The sequence below is a fragment of the Mus musculus genome, chromosome Y (genome assembly GCF_000001635.26).
Source record: "Mus musculus strain C57BL/6J chromosome Y, GRCm38.p6 C57BL/6J".
In the NCBI taxonomy this organism is placed as follows: domain Eukaryota; kingdom Metazoa; phylum Chordata; class Mammalia; order Rodentia; family Muridae; genus Mus; species Mus musculus.
The window spans coordinates 26,262,285-26,289,360 of NC_000087.7; positions in this window are offsets into that span (position 1 = coordinate 26,262,285).

Below are 27,076 nucleotides of genomic sequence, written 5' to 3' on the forward strand. Positions count from 1 at the left end.
ATTGGAGTTTTGACAAGGACATCTGGGCAGAGAAGAACACTCCTCCCATCTCTTCCCAACTCCTCCAAACTCTCCTCCCAACTCATCCCAATTCCTCAGCTAGCTAATAAAAACCTTCTTCTGTCACATCTCAGAGTCATACGCCCCTGCCCTGCACAGTGGAAGGAATTTGTCCTTAGCTAGCTGATAATAAAAACTCTTGCAGTTTGCATCAGGTATCGATTTCTCTCAAGTCATTGGGGTGCTGGCCAGCTCATCCCGGGACTTTACTGGACTTGAGAGGAGGTCCATCTTCGGGGTCTTACACATGGAGACCTAAGACCAAAATTCTTCAAACTAATATGCAAAATCAAAAGAGAAGGAACACTATTGAATTTGTTCTATGAAGCCAGATTACAATTATATTCAAACCATACAAAAACACAATGAAGAAAGGAAACTTCAGACCATTTTCCCTTATGAATTTCGAAGCAAAAATACTCAATAAAATCACTGCAAACCAAATAAAAGAATACATCAAAACGATCATCCATCATGGTCAAGTAGACTTCATCCCTGTAATGCAGGGATGGTTTAATATATGGAAATTTGTCAACTTAATCCACTATAGAAACAAACTCAAAGATGAAAACAACATGATCACCTCATTAGATGCTGAGAAAGCATTTGACAAAACACAACACCCATTCATAATAAAAGTCCAGGAAAGGTCAGGAATTCAAGGCCCATATCTAAACATAAAAAAAAAAATACAATAGACAGCAAACGAGTAGGAAACATTAAACTAAATGAAACAATCTCATTAAAATCAGGGACTAGACAAGGCTGCCCACTTTCTTCATACCTATTGAATATAGTAGTTGAAGTCCTAACCAGAGCAATTAGACAACAAAAGGAAAACAAATGAATAGAAATTGGAAAGGAAGAAGTCAAAATATCACTATTTCCAGAATATATGATAGCATGTATCAGTGACCCAAAAATGCACCAGAGAAATCGTAACCATATATATGACTTCAGTGCAGTAGGTGAATATAAAATTAACTCAAACATATCAGTGGCCTTTCTCTACTCAAAGGAAAAAGAGGATGAGAAAGAAATTTGGGAAAACTCACCCTTCACAATACTCACAAATAATATAAAATAGCTTGGTGTGACTCTAAATTAGAAAGTGAAAGATATATATGATAAAAACTTCATGTCTCTGAAGAAAGAAATGAAACAAGATCTCAGAACATGGAAAGAACTCCCATGCTCATGGATTGGAAGGATTAATATAGTAAAAATGGCTGTTCTGCCAAAAGTAGTTTATAGATTCAATATAATCCCCATCAAAATTCCAACTCAATTCTTTACTGAGTTAGAAAGGGCAATTTACAAATTCTCCTGGAATTTGAAAAAAACAAACAAGCAACAACAACAACAACAACAAAAAACCAACAACAACAACAACAAAAAACAAAAACCTGGTATAGGAAAAACTATTCCCAACAATAAAAGAACCTCTTGTGGAATCACCATGCCTGACCTCAAAGTGCACTACAAAGCAATTGTGATAAACACTACATGGTACAGGTATAGTGGTAGACAGGTAGATAAATGAAATAGAACTGAAGTCAGAGAAATAAACCTTTAGTCACTTGATCTTTGACAAAGGAGCTAAAACCATCTAGTGGAAAGGAGACAGCATTTTCAACAAATGGTGTTGGTTCAATTGGCAGTTAGCATGTAGGAGAATGTAAATTGATCTATTCTCATCCCCTGTGCAATGCTCAAGTCTAAGTCGATCAAGGGACTGCACATAAAACCAGAGACACTGAAACTTATAGAGGAGAAAGTGGGGAATAGCCTGGAATACATGGGCAAAGGGGGGATATTCTTGAAAAAAAATACTACCAATGTCTTGTGCTATAAGATTAAAAATGGACAAATGGGACCTCATAAAACTGATAAGGTTATACCCAGAAGTTCAAACTTGTAATAAGGAAACATGCTTCACTTTGTCCATAGCAGCCTTTTGTATAATAACAAGAAGCTGAAATGAACCCAGATGACTCTCTTTAGAGGAATGTATATAGAAAATATGGCACATTTACTTAATGAATTACTACACAGCTATTAAAAACAATGAATTCATGAAATTTTTATACAAATGGATGGATCTGGATGATATCTTCCTAAGAGAGTTAACCCAATCACAAAAAACACACATGATATTCACACATTGATGAGTGGATATTATCCCTGAAGCTCAGAATAACCAAGGTAAAATGTGCAAAACCCATGAAACTGAAGAAGGAAGACCAAAGTGTGGATATGCCGTTCCTTCTTAGAATGGGGAACCAAATAATCATGGAGGGAGTTACAGAGACAAAGATTGGAGCTGAGAATAAAAGAATACAGAGACTGCCTCACTTGGGGATCCATCCCATATACAACCACCAAATCTACTGAAGATGCCAACAAGGGATTGGGTGCAGGAGAATGATATAGTTGTCTCCTGAGAGGATCTGCTAATGCCTGACAAATAAAAAAGTGGATGTTCACAGACATCCTTTGGACTTAGCACAGGGTCCCCAATTATGGAGCTGGAGAAAATACCTAAGGAGCTTAAGGAGTTTGCAGGCCCCTAGAAGAAAAAACAACATGAACTAACAAGTACCCCACAATTCCATGGGATTAAACCACCAATCAATGAAAACAAATAATGGGATATATGATTCCAGCTTCTTATGTAGCAGAGGATGGACTAGTCAGGCATCAATGGGAGGAGAGACACTTGTTCCTGTAAAGATCCTATGCCCCAGTATGGGGGAATACCTGGGTTAGGAATTGGTAGATGATGTGTTGGGGAGATGGGGGAGAGGGGAGAGGACAGGAGATTTTTTGGAGTGGAAACTAGAAACGGGGATAATATTTGAAATGTAAATAAGGAAAAGTTATAATAGAAAAAGAAAGGAAATAATTTATTTGCAAGTTTTATGAAATAAATTCATGTTTGGCAAACATATTATACGAACAATGTTCATGTCTTTTCTTGAGGTGAAATCAAGAAAGTTCTTCTCTCTCAACATATGCTGATATAGTTCCAAGAGTAGGTTTATGTGCTGCAAAACCTTGTATATAGGAATAGAGAGATATAGGTAAAATTAGAAATGAAGTATATGTAAACTCTTAACAAAGACTTCTTCCATTTCAGGTGACTAGGTAAAGTCTAATGAACTGCAGGACACAATTAATACTGGAAATGCGATACCTTCCGAAAGAGCCTCCTCTGAAACTTTTATGTCATCGTCCTCATCATCAAAGTCCAAAAGTAATAAGTAACCTTCCTTTGGTATCACCCTCAATTTCTTAAGAGCCATTCTTCTCATAAGAACTCAGTAGTCTTCTTAGTTTAAAAAAAAAAACAATAAAAATAAAAAGGAAAAAAAAAGAACTTAGTTACCTGATTAAAAATTATCATTTAAATAATTAAAAATAACAAAAAATCAAATAATTATTTTAGCTCAATGAAAGATCATTTCTTTTTTTACTTAACATGTATATTTTTAATCAATTGCCTTTATCAGAGAGTTCTGTGTACATATTCAATATGGTGATGCATATATATATACACTTACCCGTACCATTTCCTCCGTGTATCCCATTTATCATGTCCCTCTCCCTCACAACTTGTTTTAAAAACTTCTTTAACTCACTTCTTTAAAAACCTCCTTTAGAACCTAAATTATTAGTCTGCCATTTCTCAGTTTAAAAAGAGACAAAAACTGGCCAACCTTCAACATATGAGTCCTCCCCTCCTCCCAAAAAACGATGAGCAACATCCTTTAACCTTTGAGGTATCTGAATTTTGGTCCTATCTCTCACAGAATATTTTTAAACAAAACATCAGCAATTCTGTTTACCAGTTTATCTCAGTCTAACGTAAACTCACAGTTCTATCCAGAAAGATAAAGAACATGGTAACTGTATATTCATATCAAAAAGATCCACCACTAAGTCTACAAAAAAACATGAACTACCACCACCACCCACACAGAAAGACCTTATATTGGAGAAATTAGGGATTTGGGGAAGCCGAGGATTTCAAACATCTGAAGATTGTAAGTTCAAGGCCAGGCCAAGCCGGGCCAGCTGAAACTACAAAGATAGATCCCATCCTACAGAAACTAAACTGAGAGAAAAAGCTGAACTTGGTGGTGCAAGTCTTTAATCCCAATACATGGGAGACTGAGACAGAAAGATCTGTGGTCAGAATCCATCCCCAATGACTTATGAATCTCTTACAATTATCTCCTCTTCTTCTTTTCATTCATCTTCCTATGCCATTCTACTGTCTGCAATGTTCATACAGTCTATACTAAAGGAACACACCATAGAGAAGACAATGAGGAGGGAGGAATCCTCAGTGTGTTTCTAAGGGATCCTGAATATCACACAGGACAATCGCCAAGGCATCTCACCAATGGCTCCCTGTTCCCTGACCCACAGTCCTGCAGCTGGTTCTCTGATCCTATCCCCAGGCCCCAAGCTTTTCTCTTCCAAGGGTTCCCAATTCTCTATGGCCCTGACCTGTTCGATCCTCTTCCATGAATATGGTCCTCCACCTTCCATTCACCCTCAGATTCCACAGAAAATGGCGATCAGGAGGCTTTTCCTCACATAGTGGGCTCCTGGGCCTGAGATTCCCCACCCTGTCACACCTCGATTAACTGTCCAACAACCCTGATCAGGGCAGACTATCACTTACAGCTCATCTAAGAGGAGAACACCTTCCAAACCGCACCCTTCTGTGCTTAGCTCCTCAATGGCAAAAAAAAAAAAAAAAAAAAAAAAAAAAAAAAAAAAAAAAAACATTGTCAGGGGCCACACCCAGACAGAAGACTCAGAGGATCCTTTGTGATGCCAGCTGGAGCAAATAGGTCTCACCAAAGGACTGTGCTGATTGGCTGAATACACCCTGCGCATGCGTTCACGGAATACCAAGTACTTTGAAGGGAGATTTTAGAAGGTGGGAGTAATCTACTGGCTTTAAGACAAATGATTTCCAGTTTGTTGGTTGACAAGTGCTTACAAACTTGAAAATCCAGAACAAATATGTAACATATGAAATACAGCAAATGGCTCTACTTAATTTCAGCTGTAGAGGCTCTTGTAAGCATTTTTGGTTTTTTATTTATTTATGTGCATAAACATTTAATAATGTGGACTTCTGCATGTACACACGCACACCAGAAGAGTCTATGCTGCCCTAAGAGTTCAGAAGGGAACATGCAGATTTCCTACAACCCCTGGTACTCTCCTTTCTCTACTTTCCTAGTCCTCAGCTTGATAGAAGAGTGTGCTAGGCAGTGCAGGCCCTCTCTCTCTCACTTATGTGCTTGGCCACTCAGGCCCACTCTCTCACTTAGGAGTTAGGCTGGGCAGGTCCTCTCTCTCTCTCTCTCTCTCTCTCTCTCTCTCTCTCTCTCTCTCTCTCTCTCTCTCTCTCTCTCTCTCTCTCTCTCTTAGGTGCTAGGCTTCACATGTCCTCTCTCTCTCTTATGTGCTAGACTGCCCAGGGCCCTTCTCTCTCTTATGTGCTAGGCTTCCCAGGACCTCCCTCTCACTTAGATGTTAGTCCTTGCAGGCCCTCTTTTTCACTTATGTGCTAGGCTGGGCAGGGCCTCTCTCTCACTTATATGCTGGGCTGCCCAGGTCCCCTCTCTCACTTATGTGCTAGGCTGAGCAGCCCCTCTCTCTCACTTATGCCTCTGTTGCCTACAGACGCTGCAAGAGAGCACTGTTTCTCTGAAACTGTGATTGTGCATATGTTATGAGCCACAATGTGGGTGCTTTGTGCCTGGTCCTCTGCATAGAATAGGTGCTTTTATTATTATTATTATTATTATTATTATTATTATTATTATTATTATTATTATTATTATTAAATTTCAAGACAGGGTTTTTCAGTGTAGCACTGTCTGTCCTGGAACTTACACCAGGCTGATTTTGAACTCAAAAATCCTTGTCCTCTGCCTCCCAAGTGCTGTGATTGAAGGCATGAACCACCACTGCCTAACCAAAAGTTGCCCTTAACAGCTAGTTTTTCCATTTTTTCAACTAGTCTAGTGTGTATTTCATGTACCCAAGAGCATTCCGCCCATTAACTTGCAGTGTTTTCCTACTTGTGCATTAGATTTCCAAGGCTGGTTTGGTGGAAAGAAATGAAAGGAAGTAGTTAGACACTTTAATAATAATAATAATAATAATAATAATAATAATAATAATAATAATAATAATAGAAACATTTTAATGTGTTTAAGTCTATCATTTTTAAAATGTATGAGTCCTCTTTTTATGGGTTCACCTTCATGAAAGAAGGGGTCATCAGATCACTTTGTATATGGTAGTAAGCCACCATGTTGTTGCTGGAATTGAACTCAGGAACTGTAAAATAATAGCCGGTTCTCATAACTGCTGAGCAATCCCACCAGTTCTAGAAATATATTTTGATTTAATTTTTATTGCATTATGATAAGAAAATATACATAATTTCAATTTATCTGAATTTGTTAACATCTAAAAACATATTTTGAGTAAACAGACTTACATCACATTCTTCTTTTTATTTTGTACCCCAACTCTTCCAGCTGATGCCCACTCAAAACCTATCAACCTTCCATTTTTTATCATGTTCCTTAATATTTATAAAATATTGTAACAATAAAAATGAATATTAAAAATGTTGTTTGAGAGAAACAACAATCAATTTATATATTTGTCTGCAGCAATACTGAAAATTCTTTTTTCTCATAAATTTTAAATAACTGCAAATATATTAACTGTATGATATATTAAAATAATATATCACTATTAGTTTTTTTGGTGAACATAAATAGTCTTTTGGTTTGTTTGTTGTTTGTTTGTTTGTTTGTTTGTTGTGTTTTTAGGAGATCTTAAAATTCTTGACTTACAGATTATGCTAACAGGACCCTGAAGTTGTCTTGTGTGAGGATAGTCCAGTGACTGGCAAATACAGAAGTGGATGCTCACAATCATCTATTGGATGGAACACAGGACTCCCAATGGAGGAGCTAGAGAAAGTACCCAAGGAACTGAGATGGTTTGAAACCCTAAATAAGAACAACAATATTAACTAACCAGTACCTCCAGAGCTCATGTCTCTAGTTGAATGTGTAGCAGGAGATGGCCTGGTAGGCCATCTGTTGGGAGAGAGGCCTATGGTTTTGTGAAGGTTATATGCCTCAGCTCAGGGTACTGCTAGGGAATGTAGGTGGGAGTAGGTATGTTGGGGATCAAGGAGAGGTAAGGGGGGAGGCGGGAGGGGACTTTTGGAATGTAAACGAAGAAAGTATATAATAATTGTAAAATTTAAAAAAAATCTTGGCTTACTGTGATACAAAAAAAAAAGAAAAGAAAAAAAGAAGAACAATTTATGGACACTGGATTTCATTGTAATAAGGCTGTACTTGAATGTCCCTCACATCACCAAAGTATTTTACCTCCATAGTACTAAGGGTTACTAAGGGTAGAGTTGATATATCTGCTGTGGCAAGGAATGAACTGTAGGCATGATTTTTGGATACTAATTTCCTGCTATGTTCAAAGCTATTTGATTTGAGTGATTGTTGTCATTCTCAGGCCACATGTAACAGGGTACAATCACTTATGGAATGGGTGTTTATTAAGATGGTCTATCCATGAAGTCATTGATCAACTGTTTCAATGAAGAATTGTTCTGCTTGGAGAGTGTCACAGAAGTTAGTTGATGATAGAATTCAGTTTTATTGGATGTGATGTTTTTTCAAAAGCATTCACCTTAGAATAATAGTAACTTATAAAGTCCTCTTCAGAATTTATACAATAATAATAAATATCAAGCAAAGCCTTTAGTCTCACTCTTTGCTGTTCTCTTATAAGCCACCTCCCAAATTAATTGTCTACATTTATTTTGGTTTATAAAGAGTTTTGAAAAATTTAAGCTGTTCTGAAAACCATAGTATAGTGTAAAAATATCAAATAAACAATCCTACTAATACAGAGGCTGAGATAGGGGAACCATGTTTTCAAGACCATTATGTGGCACACAGCAATACAGTGTTATGTATAAACAAGAAGAAAGAATATATGGATTATACAATATTGGACTTATTAATCCTATTTACGAAATTAGGAACAACATAATGAAAAACGGACAATTTCTAATTCCTCATATTTTTGAATTTCATTCAATTAGGTTATGATGGTAATATTAATTTTCATATTAATAGATATTAAGGTAAAGTGATTGTTACTTTCTATTAGTTTTATTCTTAGAGGTGGAAGCATGTTTTTGTGGATTTGTTGTAAGATTACTTTCTTTTTTCTTCTATGGTGTAGTTTCACTCCTTGTGTTGTTGTATTCCACCTATTATTCTTTGTAGGGCTGGATTTAAGGAAAGATTATGTGTAAAATTGGCTTTGTCGTTGTATATATTGTTTTCTCCGTCTATGGTGATTGAGAGTTTTGTTAGGTATAGGAGCCTAGGCTGGCATTCATGTTCTCTAGAGGTGGAATAGATGCTGGGATTAATATCTTTTTTATGAAAATACATCCATGAGTTGAGAGAGGAGGACTTCCACTGGCCTTTGTACCCTAGTGCCATGTTCTAGGTGCTGCTAGTGAATGGGGAAATAAGTGACACCCCAGTGACAACAGAAACCACCTCTTTCAGAATCCAACCTAAGAATGTCAGGCAGAGTTTATTTTGGCTGACTCATGGTAACCAGATCTTATATAGAGAGGGTGGGACTCATGTATCGCTTCAGAAAATGCTTTTAAGTTTAGTCTTATATATTTTACAGAGAAGGAAAAGAGAGAAATAACTTCATGAAGGATAACACCCAAGAAAGCAAATGATCAAGGCAGCTTTATAGCAACACACAAATCTGCCCAACAGTAGTGTTTACTAGTGGTTTGTTGGTGTTAAAAAGCCATGGAGGCTACTGGACCATAGAGGGGCTGGAGAAAGTCAGATTGCTTTTTGTTATTGTTTTATTTTATTTTAACATTTCCCTTTTGAATTCAGGCAGTCTCATTTTAGATTTTTCCTGCTGTTAAGACCACTAGTGTTCTCTGGTACATTCAACCTTACTGATCTCCAGGCGACTAGACTTGTCAGGATCAGAGTGGAAACTGGATATTTTACAACCAATTATCTGGTCCACTTGCCTACCTCTGGTTATCCCAGTTTCTCCACCTAAATTCGTTACTGATAATTTCCTCAGTATGCAGCCTGCCATGATTCACAGACAGGTACAACAACTGCTTCTGACTCAGTATTAAATTCAAGTCCTTTCTCTTCTTCAGGAATGTTAATATTTGACGATATACAAATTTATTTATCTGAGGTAGAATGGGCTATGCTAACCCATGGAAGAAGACACTCTACAGTGTTGTAATGCTGGCCATCTACAAGCTAACCACCTGACTAATTTAACTGGTTAACTATAACTCCTTTCCTTTGTGTATACATTGTGTAACCTGGACTGTAACAGTGAAAAATATACTCTGGGCGATATTGCCTTTTGGATTATAATTGATTTAGATTGCTTCTTCACTGTTGAATCAGGAACTGCTACAGAAAAATAAAATATTTTCTATGTTATTTTTTGTTTTGGGGTTGTTTGTTTTCTTTGTTTTTTTAACATACAATTTCTCTGCATAACCCTGGCTGTCCTCAAGATCAATCTGTACAGCAGGTTTACCACAAACTCACCTGCCTTTGTGTCCCAAGTTCTGGGTTTAAAACACACACCACCACCATCCAGCCCAGCGTGAAAGTTCTTAATTTTAGTGAGGATCAATTATTTCTCTTAGAATGAATATTTCTTCCATGAAATCTAGCACTCTTAACTCTCTTAATCATACATATACTCCAATTTTCCTAAATTTTTTTTGTTCTTACCTGCCCTTGTGAATTATTTTACATACAGTATGAAGTTGAGATTGAGTGTGAGGCTGACTCTTTTACCTATTATGTGTCACTGCTCTCGGGTGAAACAAAACATACAGCACAAATTATATATATGCATAATTTTATAAAACTATGGTGTATATATTATATATAATTTATTTTATATGTAATATATTTTATCATTTATAATATTTTGTTATATAATATACTGTAAATGTAGTTTAAATATACTTTAAAGTGAATTACAGGGTGTGATCCAACAATAGCTGTCTACCAACTGATATTCTAAGAACATAATAGTTATTCAGTCAATGAGGTGGATTGTCTCAGGTAGTCTCCAGTGTATTATGGAATACTGAAAATGGCCTGTATTGACAGTGAAGAAATGGGCTTCCCAATGAGGGCAAACAGGCAAAGAAAACAAAGTTTCTTCTTCCATGTCTTTCATATAGGTTGCAGAACATTTATATAAGTGTGTGCCAGGTTTAAAGTGACTTTTCCCACTTGAAAGATTCAGATTCAAAATGGATCTTGCCATCTCAAATTACTAAGAAAAAAATCCATTAATGTCTTGCCCAGTCATTTGGATTTTAGTTAATTTTTGATGCAGTAAAGTTCAAACCCAAGAACACTCATCACATTGTCCAATTGGCTCCCCATCATTTATTGACATTTATAGCCTTCCTTCATTGAATTGCTTGTGTGTTTTGTTAAAAGTTACTTGGCAATTTGTATACATATGTCCAGACTGAGCTGATTGACTTTTTGTTGTTATTATTTAACTCTTAAACAATTATAGATAAGCCCTCATATCTATTATACAATATTTTTCTATTTTATTCATTCTTGTTATTCTTTGCATTGTGAAGAAAGAGATGGCTCAATTCTTAAACAGTACATGTTAAACTTCCCGTTCTGTTTATAGCACCAAATATAGTTTAACAAAAAAACTGTCTAATGTCAGGCAGTGTGGGAACAGGTCTTCAATCCCAGCATTTGGGGGGTGGGGGCATAGGCAGGCGAATTTCTGAGTTTGAGGCCACCTTGGTCTACAGAGTGAGTTTTTGGAAAGCCAGGGGTAAACAAACAAACTTTGTCTAGAAAACAAAACAAAACAAAACAAAACAAAACAAAAGAACAAAAAAAAAAAAAACAAGAATAAAAACCTACTTGTGTCTCTAAGTCTTCTGGTCTCTTTGGATTCTGAATACATATCACACACACACACACACACACACATGCACCCTCACACACAGAAAAACACCGTTCAGATTTTAAAATACATTATCTGACTCACTAAGAAATAAAACTACATCTGTGTTCCTGTTGCCAGAAAACCTTTAATCATAATACAAATTTAGTTGAACATGAATGATTTTATACAGGAGAGAATCCTGTTTAACTGTATTGAATGTGGGAGACCATTCCTTCAAAAATGTCACCTCATTAAGCACCAGCTGACCCACATTGCTGACCATCCCTATACATGTAACCTGTGTGAGAAAATGTTTAACAGATGATCAAGGCTTCTCAGACACCAGAATGTACTTAGTCAGAAAACTCAGACAGAATGGCCAAGCTAAGGAAAATTAGCATATTGCAGGGACAGAATGTAAAGAAGGTTTAAAATCTAGAAAATTTGGGAGAGTTATGTTTCATATCATAAAAAAAGATACAATAGAATTCTACATTGTTTCCCACTGTCTTTCATTATCTGTGTTATCCACACATTTTTTTTGTATTAGTAATAAAAGAAATGAGTATTTGTTTGACATTTGTATCCATACCTATGTTTTTGTTAGACATCTGTGTCCATAGCAATGTTTTCTTAGACACTATCCTCTGGTTTCAGGTACCATGGACTATGATTTAATTCTTCACCTTTCTCAGAAGAGATGTAAAATGCTATTATGGCCCTTGAAGTCAGAAAGAATTAATATTCATGGCATAGTTTCAGTGGCTATAATGTTGACCGTCATAGAATACCAAAACAAAGATTCAGGTAAATTTATGAACAAGATGATAAGACTGTGTCTTCCTTCAGTGTAAGCATGGTAGTTGTCACCTCAGTTTCTCCCTTGACATTGTCTATTTTCAAGGAAGCTTGGGGAACACAAGAAGACCTGAAAGCCAGCACAAACCTAAGAAAGTTGTAAGCATTTGAAGTCCACTTACAGATCTCACTGTCCATACTAGTTATCCATCTCTGTGGAAGTAAAAGAGAGCAGTAAAGTGACTTTGATTATTTTGGCTTTTATTACACAAATTGGAATTTTTAAATGATTGCATACCACTCCTGTGCCTAAAGGGATGTACAATTTGTGATTTCTTAATTTTAAATGAGTATAGCAGTTTTCTCTATAGAAAAGTTTGAGCATTAATTTATTGATAAGGTCAGTGCATGGGAGCTTCTGTACCCTCTCCAACATGGTATGCATCTGATACTCGAGGGTCTCATCCACTAGTAGTCTGGCAGAGAAACACATGTGGCTTATACATTTGGTCCCAATTAGAAGCAGGGTAGATTGAATCCCAGGTTTATGTTGAAATAACAACTGCTTGGTCAGGAGGATACTTCTTAAGATGGCTGTGTAGTCAGAGAAGTGAATCCTGGCTTGTGAGTTCATGAAAGACAAATTATATTTTGCTAGCTACTTTAAGCAACATAGTAGGTTCACACACCAAGACACACAGACACAGACACAAACACCAATACGAATTCACTGTAGGATCTCAGATAATAAAATTCTCCTTAATAATAATTGTTGAGATGAGTTTTCTCTAACACCAGAAAATAATCTGTCCTGGAGCTGATTTTTTAAATTAGTTAATCAATCAACATCCCAAACCTAGTATTCCTTCTCTTCTCTGCTCCCTGACTTCTCCTCCACTCCTGCTACCCCAATCCACTCTTCCTCAATTTTTCTTCAGAAAAGAGATCTTCCATGATAACTTCTAGTTTTGGCTATTGTAGTTGCACATCCACTCATATTGATGATAGACAAGGCCTGGCAGAATTTCATTCCATTGGCTATGGAAATAGAGCTAAGTGGAAGACAGGCTATGTGAACAAATCTTAACAAAAATTTACTCTCATTAACCATAAAGTCTTTTTTATTTCTCTTTTTATTAATTAGGTATTTTCCTCGTTTACATTTCCAATGCTATCCCAAAAGTTGCCCATACCATCCCCCCACTCCCCTACCCACCCACTCCCCCTTTTTGGCCCTGGCGTCCCCCTGTACTGGAGCATATAAAGTTTGCAAGTCCAAAGGGCCTCTCTTTCCTGTGATGGCTCACTAGGCCATCTTTTGATACATATGCAGCTAGAGACAAGAGCTCTGGGGTACTGATTAGTTCATATTGTTGTTCCACCTATAGGGTTGCAGTTCCCTTTAGCACCTTGGGTACTTTCTCTAGCTCCTGCATTGGGGGCCGTTTGACCCATTCCAATAGGTAACTGTGAGCATCCACTTCTGTGTTTGCTAGGCCTCGGCATAGTCTCACAAGAGACAGCTATATCTGGATCCTTTCAGCAAAATCTTGCTAGTGTATGCAATGGTGTCAGCGTTTGGAAGCTAATTATGGGATGTATCCCTGGATATGGCAATCACTAGATGCTCCATCTTTTCGTCACAGCTCCAAATTTTGTCTCTGTAACTCCTTCCATGGGTGTTTTGTTAACTATATTACAAGTACATCTTTACATTTTTCTCTTTAATATTTTTACATTTTCTACATCTTCCAAGCCTGGTGGACAAAGTGCTCTTTTAGTCAAATTGTATTAATTCATACCAATATTGTCCAGGGAAGTTTCTTGGTAAGCCCTTTAGAGCATCAGTTTCTTGCTTTCAGCTGTTCCTTCATCATGAGGAATAAAGTATAAACACAGTACATAGCCACAGTTTCTGTCATCGATGAGGACTTGGTCTGTGAAAGATACTATGCAGATTCTTAGCCTCTGAACTTGGCAATGGTTTACAGATGCTGATGTGAGCAAAATGAGGAACTAAAGGACAACTTTGTTAGGTCTCAGGTCTTCTTGTGCACACTGTTAACAGATAATAATATGGGGAATGAGATCTAGTTTTTTAGTGCAGAGTCATTTGCCCCTGGTCAATATTAAAAGTTTTAAACTTTTCTTGAATATCATTTACTGAAATTGAATAAATTTTAAATTTAAATTATGTAATTATAACAAAAAGAAAAACAACAGCAATTAATAATAATAATAATAATAAAAATAAACAATAATACAGTGAGACTGATGAGCCTTCAGTGACAGGACTTGAGTGTCTATGATAGAATTTGAGTCAGGCATTGTGTACTCACACATTAATTATGAGGATCTTGCTTAATTTTGTGTCCATAGAACTGGATTATCACATGGATATTTTCCCCCTCTTATATTCTGAGCATGTGAAGAAAAGTGATGTTTCTCTTTCTTATACAATTAAACAGATTCCATAAAAGCTTATCTTCTCCCACTTCTAAATAAGCATTTTCGTTTAATTTATTGCCATGTTGTATGCTTTAACTGTTTGGTAGTTGTCTGTTAATTTTTGGTTTATCTTACATATAAAGCAAGTTTGATAAAAATTTGGTACGGAATTTTATGCATTTTATAATTGTAAAAATATTATTTTCACTCAACTCAAAGTGCTCTGTGGTTATAAATTGGCCTCTCAGTTAGTAATACACAACACAAATTCAATTCCACTTAACCCTTCTGAAAATGAACTTGCATGGTATTGTCTGATTTGAAGCTAATAAATCTATTTAACTAAACCAGAGACATTTGTGTTAGGAAGGAAACTACTACTGTCTGTTGTTTAAAAAATGGAAAAGTTACTTCTACAGTAAAAGAAAGAAAGGAGGGCCTGCCTTCAGCAATTGTGGGAAGTCTGTGTTGCATGTGCATTTTTCAGTTCAGCAGCATCTAGGGCACTCAGAATACACAGAGATTTCTTCATATGTGGTGAGAAAAACCAAATCTACAGGAATCCCAGGCAAGTGCTTCAAGCGAAGTCTTAGTCGTGCGAAAGTAGATGTAAAACCTCCCTTCTGCATGGGAGGTTTGTAGGAAACAAACAAGCTCCAAATCCTATAAATGTAGTCTCTCTGAAACTTCCAGTAGGAGGTCTGCTTGTTTTTATATGATTTTATACATTTTAATGTACTTACATTATGGGTACATGTGTTTGATTAAGTACATATGTGTGTAACTGTGCACAAACCACTGCACATGTGTAGAGATTGCAGGACAGTGTGGAAGAGACAATCCTCTTCTTCTACCATGTATATTATTTCAGAGATGAAGTTCAGGTACGCGGTCTTGAGTGGCTAGTAAACTTACTTGAGTGGCTAGTGGGCCACCTCATACATTCCTTCAGCTTTAATTCTTTACATCCTCTGAAGATTGCCTGTTTATTCATCATGTCAAAACCCACAGAGACTATGAAGGTGGTCATGCTGCAAACCAGCATGAGTATAGAAAATGAAGCAACCAAAGTTTAAATGAGCCATTGATATTTCTTATCATTCTATCACTCCCATAGGTCGAAGTGGTTAAAACTCTCACCCAAGGCCTTCTACTATCAGTTGCATTGAACTAAAAGTGTCTGTAGCAGTATCTGTATGCACAGCGCCTGCAAGGTCTGAGATAGAAAGAGCCCAAGCAATGAGAGGGAAGGGCATGCATGCCACTATCTTTATCTCAGAAGTTATTTCTAGTTTGTAGCTTGGAAAGGAAAACATTCAAATTTCCACTAGGGTATCACTGGGTATGCAAACCATGCTTAAATCTAAGTCTCTAGTTCAGCATTGCCTGGCAAATGAAAATCAAACTGGATAATAATCTTGGAGGTCCTTTATATAATAAGGTATTGGCAGGGTTCTTTAAAGAATACCTTAAGGGTCCTTTGTTTATATATTATGGTTTGCAGTTTTTTTTGTTTTTATGGGATTTCTGAGTGTTTGTGAACATATATGTCTCTGTGTCTACATGTATATTTCTTGTGCTTTTTCTTTGCCTCTTTTTCATTATGTTTGCTTTGTTCTGTTCTGGTTCATTTGTTTATTTTGTATCTTAATCTTCATTATTATTGTCATTAGTATCATTAATAGTATCATTATTATTTAGATGCCTGTTTGTATTTTAATAAAGGGAGAAAGAAAAAGTGTGAATTTGGGTGGGTCGAGAAGTGGAGAGGTTGTAGAAGGATTTGGGGGGACAGTAATCTGAATCTATTGAATGAAAAACTGTATTTTCAATGAAAAGTGTCTTCCCAGAAATTTTGATCTTACTATTAGTACAAAGGAATCAAAAACTTATTTTTTAAAGAATCATATTGTATACAGAGGAAAAAAATGAGAGCTTTTCCAACTGAGAAATGTTTCATTTTGCAAGTATGGTAAGGACCCTAGAGGTAATAATCAAGAACACAGAGCACAACACAAAGCAGAAAAAAGTACAAAGCACACACAAATATACAGGCAGGAATCAAATTAGTCAATTTATTGACCTTTTTAATGGAGCACAAATCCTCATCCATTCTCCATTCGGACAAAACAGATTTGCTGTTGTCTCCAATGACTTTGAGTAGGAATTCATCCAGTAACCTTTCTCATCTATTTCATTAGAGCTGACTCATCCCTGCCAAGATTCCAGGACAGGAAAAATAGACTCCATCATCCACTTGGGTATGTGTGTTTCCAAGTTCCTTCATATATATTCTTCCTTATGCTTGGTGAACCCCTACATTAAATTATTTTTTCCTACCTCATAACTATAATTTCCTACTGTTATAAATCCTAACATACATACCTGACATAAAGATAGTCTTAGACAACTCCAGATGATCACATGATTAGACAACTAAAATAGATCACATCTATCCTAGTACAGTTCTGGAAGGCAGAAAGTGTAAAAATCAAGGAGCTGGCTAGTCTTACTAGTATTTCCTGGCACTGTGAATGGCAACCTATAAGTTCTAAGTCCTTGTGACACTTTCATGGGAGTTGTCTAGGACTATCTTTATGTCAGGTATTTATGTTAGGATTTATAACAGTAGGAAATTACAGTTATGAAGTAGGAAAAAAATAATTCTATGTAAGGGCTCACCAAGCATGAGGAAGAATATATATGAAGGAACTGTAGCATTAGAAAGGTTGAGAACCACTCTCTGGATGCTTGAAAACAGAAAGCATAATGGAGTCATAGGCTGGTCTTGGCATCAGTCTGATATCTGCTTCAGACTAATATCTTGCTTCCTTTTGTTTCTTGTGACCATGAGGGGAATAACCTAGATAGTATAGTCAAAGGACCAATCTGAGGACATGTTCAGAATCCATTTTGTGAAAACATGTGCTGTTGTATCATTTGGACAGGGCTGTCTTTGGAACCAGTGCATGCACATGAGTGCTTTGGTGCTTTGCTCTTTCTTTCTTTCTTTCTTTCTTTCTTTCTTTCTTTCTTTCTTTCTTTCTTTCTTTCTTTCTTTCTTTCTTTCTTTCTTACTATCTTTCTTTCTTATTTTTTTTGAGGCAGGTTTTCTCTGTGTAGGCTTGGCTGTTGTAGAACTCATTCTGAAAACCTGGTTGGCCTTGAACTCATAAATTTGCCTGCCTCTGCCTACCAAGTCCAGGGAATAAAGGCTTGCAACACCACACCCAGCTTCTTTGATTTTTTTTTTTATTCTGCTATTAACTTATTGTTCCCAAGGTTTTTTATTTTATTATTTTATTTTATTAGATATTTTCTATATTTACATTTTAAATGTTATCCCATTTCAAGTTTTCCCCTCTAAAAACCCAATAACATGTCCCTCCTCCCCCTACTGACCAACCTAAGCACTCCTGCTTCCCTGTCATGCCATTCCCTTACACTGAGGTATAGAGTCTCTCAGGACCAGGATCCCCTCCTCTCACTGTGTCCAACTAGGCCATCATTTGCTACATATTCGGTGGCAGCGATGGGCCCCTCACTTTGCATTATTTGGTTGGTCTTTTTTTTTAATTACATATATTTTAACTTACATTTCAAATGTTGTATTCTTTCCCAGTTTCCCACTCCTCCAGAAACCCCCTATCACATCCCCTGTCCCCCTGCTTCAATGAGGGTGTTCCTTCACCTGTGCACCCTCTCCCACCTCACAGTGTGGTGGCTAACAAGTTTATATCTCTGTATCCTTATCATTCAACACCATATTGGAGATCCTGCAGCTTATAGGGAAAAGATGTCCAGATTCTGAGAACTGCAGGGTACCATCCAATACATCAATCTCAAGCCACATGTGGGTACATATTCCTAAAAAACATGTCGTCCTGTTAATAGCTTTCAGTTGGATCTTTAAGTACCTCAGCAAAGATTGAGGTGACTGCTCCCTGCATAATCACTGCCCACTTCATTTTGGGGAGCATCTGTGCCAGGAAGTCAGGGTAGATATCCACATAGTTGATGCGGATTTCAGTGGCCTGCAGGCACAGATGGAAGTCATGCATGTCCAAGCCTTACACATTTGAGCTTAGGAGATAGTATGTGAGCAGTTTCATGTTGTCATTTTGGATTTCTGCATAGGACATATTGTCTTTCATTAATTTTGGGATTTATTTACATTTTAAATGATAGCTCCTTTCCCATTTTCCATTCAACAAATCCCCAACCCATCCACCATCTCCTCCCTTCCCTTTGAAAAAAGGCTTAGTTTGTATTATATTTCTATATTGCACTCCATCACTGAGTGAAATCAAGACAGGACACATGTAGGAGTATAGGCAGGGTACATGGAGAAAGGCTGCTTATTGGATTGCTTTCTCAGCACAGTTTTCTCAGCTTTTTTTCTTACAAAATTTAAAAGCTTTTTTTTAACTTTTATTTTAATAACATACCCACAAACACACACACGCACACACACCCACACACACACACACACACACACACACAAGACATAAGATCACTAAAGAACAAGCGAAATGATTGTAAAGCAATGTCCTAAATGTATTTCATTATCTCCAGTGCCACATTTATAAGTCAATTCTAGAGGCCTTATGTCTAATCATATTTGGCAAATGGATATAACCCATTATGCAGAATTTGGAAAACTAAAATATGAACATGTTTGTATCGATACTTGTTCAGGATTTCTTTTTGCTTTTTTCTGCTTCTCTGCATAAAGGAAAGGTTTCTAAAAACGTAATTGATCATTGCCCACAAGCATTTAATGCAATAGGATTGCCTAAACATATCAAAACAGATAATGGGCCATCCTATTCTAGTAAAAATTTTATTTCATTCTTTAAGGAATTTGGAATCAAACATAAAACTTGAATTCCTTATAAGCCCATGGCAAACGGAATAGTTCAATGTGCTCATCAGACCTTAAAAAATTGGCCTTTTATGACAAAACAGTGGCAGTTATATCCCCCAAGGTCACCAAAGGCGCATCTTGCCTTTACTTTATTTGATCTAAATTTTTTGCAAACTGATATTAAAGGTCAGTCTGCAGCAGATCACCACTGGCATCCAGTTACTTCTAATTCTTATGCATTGATAAAATGAAAGGACACACTAACTAAGGAATGTAAGGGTCCAGATCCGATTCGAATCTGGGGAAGGGCTCGGTTTGCATTTTTTCATAAGAACATGGAGCACAGAGGCTGCCCAAGAGATTAATTTGTTAGCTGAACACAGATCCTGAATCTTCTTATAATTATCACTCTGAGAACTAAAATTCCTCTTTTGCATAGAATTTAGTTGGGGACTCAGCCTCCCAGAAAAGCTGTTTTCTTGCTACTCTCAGAGCTTTGCAATTTGCAACTGAATAAAGTATCTGGACTTCCCCAAAAGAAGCTTTGCATTGCTACTTTCTCATTGTCTGGGTCTCTTTTTCTTAAGCAGGTCAATCAACATCCTCCAATCAGACTGCAGGGGGAGTGCATCCCTGCAAACAAAGGCTTAAGGTGGCAACTGCTATTTTCATTCTAAAGACATTCTACCATGCATTTTGGCTTTATGTCTGATTTGAAAAATAGGTTTATTAGAAGGGCTAGGAAGGCAGATATTTCAAATATTAGAAGAGATTGGTTTTTATTCTGATAGATGGTCTTAGTCCCTTTGCTGGTCTCTGGTTCTCCATCCTTGCTGTTATTGCAAGCTCCCCTAATTTCCTCAGGCTGTGGGAATAACAGAGATGAGGAGGATGACCTCCAGCTCCTAATATAGCCTAAAAGCCACAAATTGTGATGTTACCAGTGGTATAATTCTTGTTGAGGCCTTGCTAAATCTGCTGTTGGCAATACTCCTTTAGGAGATGCACAGTACTGAGAACTGTGCATACTGATTCCTGATGATATGAATACAGTATGGGTACAGCTTCGGTGCAGATATTTACTGTATAATATCATGGGTATTCAGTGTTCTTTGTCTAATATCCACGTAGCAGTGAGTGCATACCATGTGTGTTCTTGTCTTAGGGAGAGATGTTCCACATGTATCTGTTAAATCCATTTGGTCCATGACTTCTATAAGTTTCACAGTGTCTCTAAGTTGAATGGTAGGGATATAAAGTAGGGAAAGAATTTGTTCAACCCATATTACATGAAAAAAATTAAATTAATATATACTTTTTTTAATCCAAAAAGCATGCCTATAGACCCATCTAATGTAGGGAGATCCTATTTGATGTTTCCTCTTCGTAGGTGACTCTAGATTTTCACAAGTTGGCATAAGATTACTAGCACACTCAGATTAACATAAACACATTTTCAGTCATGTCTAAAACCATCACACCAATCAACCGAGATATTCTCTGTACATTCCATGGGCTAAATGTCAGAAACATGTGTGTTTTACAGTGTGTCTCAGCTTTAAAGTGTAAATCCTGAAAGGAGGGCCATGGTCAACCTTCCTACTTCCTGCTTCTAGGCCACTATTTGCTGCACTGTGGCACTACAAAGGCTTCTTTGTTAATCAGGTACCACTGTGCCATAGATATCTTGAAGTGACAGAGTGTACAAGCATCCATGGGACCTAGATGCTGATGAGAACACTCTTACACCATCTCCTGCCTTCACAACATACTTATTAAGATGGTGAAATATTGGGAAAGTCATGGTAGAACAAATTCTTTAAAGCCCAGGGCTGTTCTCAACAGTCATCTCCTGATTTTCTATATGGACCTCATATGTTACACTTTGAAGTCAACCCACAATCTCATGTTTCTTGTGCAAGTCATTAGAGTGTCAATTAAATCTAGACTTTGGGAATATATCAATAAGTCTGCATTATCTTCATATTCCCTGCCCTTAATTATGGTAACCTTGCCAAGAATAGATGTCTCACCATTCTCACTGACAGTTTACCTGGTAAATAGATAGTTGAGAAAAAGACATTCTTCTAAGGCCCAAATAGCCTAGTTAATCAGTATATGAGAAGCAGGGCTGACATCACTCAGCACAAAAGCTAAAGAGAGTCTCTTGTTTTGTGGAGAACTGAGAGAACAGCAGGGACAGGGGCCTTAATGATAGTCAGTCCAGACCTGGAGGCTGGGTCTAACAGCATCCAAAGGAATACAGGCCAATTTCCTCCAGCTTCCTGGAGGAGCACTGTTTCTCTTCAAAATGTGACAGGGATGGCACCCACAAGGGGGAAGAATGCAGTGTGTTCTAGACTTATTTTGAGCCATCAGGGTAATGATCCTCCCACATTTCCCTTGCTATTACAAATGATCAACCTCAATAGGGGTCATGTAAGCTCTGCTGACACCAGAATCTCTAATTGCAAAACCCTTACAGGAAAGACCAGTTTTCCTCCACTCTAAGGATAAAAAGCAAGGATTGGGCTCATATGGCTAAGCATTTTCTGACTAGCTTTGAGAGAACAGCGTGGTCCAAGGCCCAGATTTCAGATTTGGTGATTACTGACAGTTTAAAAATAAGTACCTGTAACGTTTGCTCTGTGGTACTGAAAAATATTGTCCCCAAATGTATGAACACAAAACGGTGAGCATGTAGCCTAAGGAGCAACATTTCCCTGATTTAACACCAGGCACTTGGCATTCATTCTATACACAGAATTACCCCCCGAGTCTCCAGACCACCCTCCTCAACTGTACATTACAAGCATTACAAGTTTTTGTTATAGCCCATAAGATACAAGTCTTCAAGAAAACACAATCAGACACAAGGCAGAAACAAGAACTCATGTATTGATCAAATTGCATTATCAATAAAAAAATGTCAGCAATGGGTTGACATTGCTTAGTGTCTGCATAAAATTGGTATAAATGGACCTAAAAGTTCTGTAACAGTTCATGAGTACAAGAAAAACAAGATTATAATTTCTTAGTAATAAAGAGAGAAACACTTTCTGTTAAAGTATTCAAAACCCTGTCTAAGGTAGATTTGTCACTCAATGGTAGTATTTGATTTGTAACTTCAAAAGCTGACCCGTCCAGCAGGTCCAGTTATTCGAGGGTCTCGAGAGGACTTTCTCCTAAGAAATAAATGGGGTGTAGAGAGAGATGAGGATATTGTGCGAACAAAGATATGGAAATGTTCTGAATTACATCAGGACCCCAATGTATTAGCCATGACCAAGGTTTAAATGCACAAGCAAAAGGGGAAGTGCCTTTCAGCAGGAGAAATGGGGCAGAAGCAATGCACCTCAGCAGGAGGGATGGGGCAGCAGGGTGGGGGGGGAGAGGAAGTACTTCTCAGCAGAAAGGAAGGGGCAGCGGAAATTTTTCTTTTGGCGACTATTGGTGGAAGCAGGAACTTGGTGTTATCAGGGTACATCTTTAGGTCAGGACATCCAGCACTGACTTAGGGTTGGAACAATCTGTAGTTGTTCTCGGAGCAGTGAGTCTGTGGCCTGCTTTTAACCCTCTTTTCTTATCGGGGGGGGGGAGAGACCCAATTCAGAGATCAGGACAATAGCGTTGCAGTAATAGCTCCCAACAAAAAGCATAGATGCACTCCCCACCACCAGAAAATTAAAAAAACAAAACAATACAAAACAAAACAAAAACAAACAAACAAACAAACAAACAAGCAAAAAAAGCAAAAGATACTCCAATGCACTGTATCTGCTTTGTTGTGAGTAAATCCACAAACTTGAATGGATAGCAACACAGGAAGGAATTATGCACAGCAAGGCACACACACACACACACACACACACACACACACACACACACACACACACACACACAAAAGTAAAAAGAAACAGTCCAGTCAAGAAGCTATTGAAGAGAGTCCTTTAAAATTTATGATAAAGAAGATGAAGTGTATTTCTTCACAATTGATGATTTCTGGTGGAGGGCAAGGAAGATTCATTTTTATAGCTTGTGTTTGATATTTTCTAGGTTCTTCTTTTTATACTCCAAAACACTAGATAGGACAGAAATAAAGGTAGAGAGAGGAATTAGAAAATCTCTGAATCTAATTTTTTTCGTAGTGCTTCTTCTTTAACTATGGATATGAAAAAACCACAACCAACTTGCGTAACCAACCACCAAACACCAGACAAAATGTACTAGCTTTGACACTCAATCTTGTGCAAAGTTAATGCAGCAGGAGTTTTTCACTAATGTATGTTGTATGTAAATATAGTATTCCACCAAACTTAGTAACTCTGTATTCCATACTTCCTGCATTCAGCTGTTCACTATTTTAATATTAGTCATACCTATTCCATGCTGTGCCATGTGTTTTGATGCAATTAAGTTTCATCTGGGGACCTCATATGAAATGCAAATATTGTGTGTAAATCTCCCTTAGTGTTACTTCATAAACATGTTTCATCTATGGAGTAACAGTATTAATGCTTTCTGTTTGAAGTACACTTTCAGTGTGCATAAGTAGATACTCCTCTTTAGTATTTTATGATACACTAAATATAACATATAGTGTATACTTAGAAGATGAATCCAGTAAAGGATTTTTAAAATGTTGTGTGAGGGCTTTGTGATTTAAAAAAAAAGTGTTCTCAATAGTATTGGCTGAGATTCTGCAGTCTTGTGTGTGCTCTTTTCTAATGAATCATAATTAACGTTTATGCTGAGACTCGGGGAGGCAGGCTTATCAGTAGAAAGAAAGCCATTATCTTGGAATCTCTCCTTCTATAAGTACTCCTATAAGTATATAAATGTCTGGGTGGCCAATTAGACAGAATGATGTTACCCAGAGAGATGTAACCCAAATTCATAGGGCAACAATGTCTAGGTAACTGTCTGGCATTGAACAGTCACTCCACTGTTCTGAACAAACTGATTGTAACAAGTAGTTTAAGCACAGGCAGATAGCATAAGTGTAAGTATGCAAGCCTGTCTTGATTTCAATGTGATAAAGATCGGGGCCCAAAACTACAAAAGGAGGTAATGGGTTCTTTCTGTTTACAAGTCTCAGCCTGTAAATTGCATGATCTAGGAAAGTCAGGACAGAACTTGATTCAGAGCTGGTAAGTAGAGGCAGAAACTGAAGCAGAGATTATGGAAGAACTCTGGATTACTTTCCTCCAAGTCATAGGTATGCGAGGTCCTAGGGGATGCAAAACAGAAAAGAAAGAAAAAATAAGTACCAAACATATCACAATGGTTGACCTACATGCATACTTTAAAGTCTGCTCTTGATAATATTTGTATTCATTTGGAAATCAAGTTCTACATGGCAATTGGTAAACAGCATACTTTTCATTATTTCTATTGGATGGACATTTTTACCTGAAGGAGTGTATTTGTTGGATGTGAACATTCCTGGACTACATGGAGGTCCTAAGTTAGCTTGTATCAGATCCCCTAAAACAGGACTTACATGTGGCTGTGACACACAGGATGATCACTGGGAATTGAATCCCAGACCCTCTGCAAGAGCAGCCAATGATCTTATACTCTGAGTCATGTAAAGATCTCCACATTTCTGGAGAGAGAAGGAAGGTGTAGGAAGAGAACATTACTCAAAATGTCCAAATTCATCTAAGAATAAATTAATGCTTGCAAGGGTCTGTCAAGATACACAACAAAAACAAGAAAAAATTAGAAGGTGTGTAAAAATTTAAAAGAATGTTTGTTTCTGCTCTGTTGTGTGTTCTGACCAGGACTAAATGAACACACTAAATGAAGCTGCACTGAGAAGCATAAAGAAGGGAGGTACCACACTCTGACAAGTGCTAAGGTTGTTTCAACTGTATTTGTGTAATCCTTCAGGGGCTTCTTGTCAAATATAAACCCCCTTTATCAAATCCCCAACAGTAAATTCTGTGTGTCTCATTTGGAGACTGGGCAGAAGATATGTGAGATGCACCAGGAATGATTAAACTTTATGTTCTCTTGCTCAGAAACCATTTTCAGGGATCCTATGAAATCCAAATGTCAGCTCCAGACTGCATAGTATCAGGTTTTTCTTGGCCAATTCAAAATTAGAGCCAATATCTAAAAAGATGACTTATCTGTTACACAAAGTTGCTGCTACCATATAGGAGGTGGCTATGATTCCCAACACCAACACTGTGGATCGATCTCTCTCTCTCTCTCTCTCTCTCTCTCTCCCTCTCTCTCTCTCTCTCTCTCTCTCTCTCTCTCTCTCTCTCTCTCTCTCTCTCTCTCTCTCTCTCTGTCTCACTCTCTGTTTCTGTCTGATTGTGTCTGTGTGTGTTTCTGTGTGTGTCTGTCTGTTTCTGTGAGTCTGAATGTGATTGAGTGTGTGTGTTATTATAATGTAGCCCATTCTTAAAATAAGAAAGGCACTTTCACTTTGTGTTTTTTTTTCTTTCCATTTTGGCCAAATTGTATTGATTAGCACTGGCTGGCCTCAAATTGGCTATGTATGTATGGCTTTCTTAGAAGTCAAAAGAGATATGATATAAGACCCATAGTCATCTGGTTAAAAGCAGGAATCACTGTGATACGCTTCCATTTTGTAATATTATAAGGTTTGAACTATATGAAGGTATGTAAGTAGTCTTCAAAATTAATTCCTAGGTGCCAGGGAATGGGGGCAAACACACATTTAATCCCAGGACTTATTATGCTGAGGCAGGAAAATCTCTAAATTCCTTGTCAGTCTCGTCTATAGAGCAAATTCCAGTTCAGCCAAAGATATTCCATGGAATGCAGCCTGGAAAAAAAAAACTTGAAATGAATAAACTTCATAGTTAAGTAATGAATAATTAAAAAAAAAACGCTGCGAAAGATGAGTGAAATATGCAATTATCTAGACATATACCAAATCCATAAGATAAACCATCTAAACAGCACCTTAACACCTTAAGAAATAGAACCAATCATGATAATCTCCCACCAAAACAACCCTGGGACTAGATGGCTGTAGTGCAGAATTCTATCAGACCATCAAAGAAGAACTAATACCAATTCTCATGAAAGTGTTCCACAAATTAGAAACAGAAGGAACAATACCGAATTCATTCTATGAAGCCACAGTTACACTGCATATTCTCCTGTGGAGATGGAATGGTCACTGCCTAATGAGGAACTGGTCACTTCTTCCTTTCATACAGGACTTTGTTTGAGATTATTTTTTGCTTCTACCATGGTTAATATTACAAATAGATTTTAAATACAGTTTTAACATATATGAATTTTTGCTTTCGAAAATATCATGTATATTTAACAGGCTTTTAACAATCATAACTTATATTCACAACATAAAAGCAAAAGAAGTTACAACCTATTTAATCAATGAGAGAAAATTAGAGACTATTCTAACCAAATTGAACCAGGAGGAAAATAAGAACTGTACTGAAAAACTGATTTTTAGTAATAAAAATAACAAAAATAATGATAATAATAATAATAATAATAATAATAATAATAATGAAATACATTAGAAATTAAAAAAATGAATACATATATTTTGCTAGTTTAAGTAAAAAATACTAATGAATAATAAGAAATATGTTCACCTGATTTCGAAATCCCAATCCTCTCATTCTATGAAAATTTTGGTTGGAATTTGAAAGATTAGCTTTGTGAATAGTTGTCCAGGAAATTGACAGATGCCCTTAGGTTATGTTGCTTTCAGTTGTTATGGAGACAATGCCTCAATTACACTCCTTTCTGTGGCTTGCAATTCTAGGTCCTCAGTCTGCCACTGCCTCC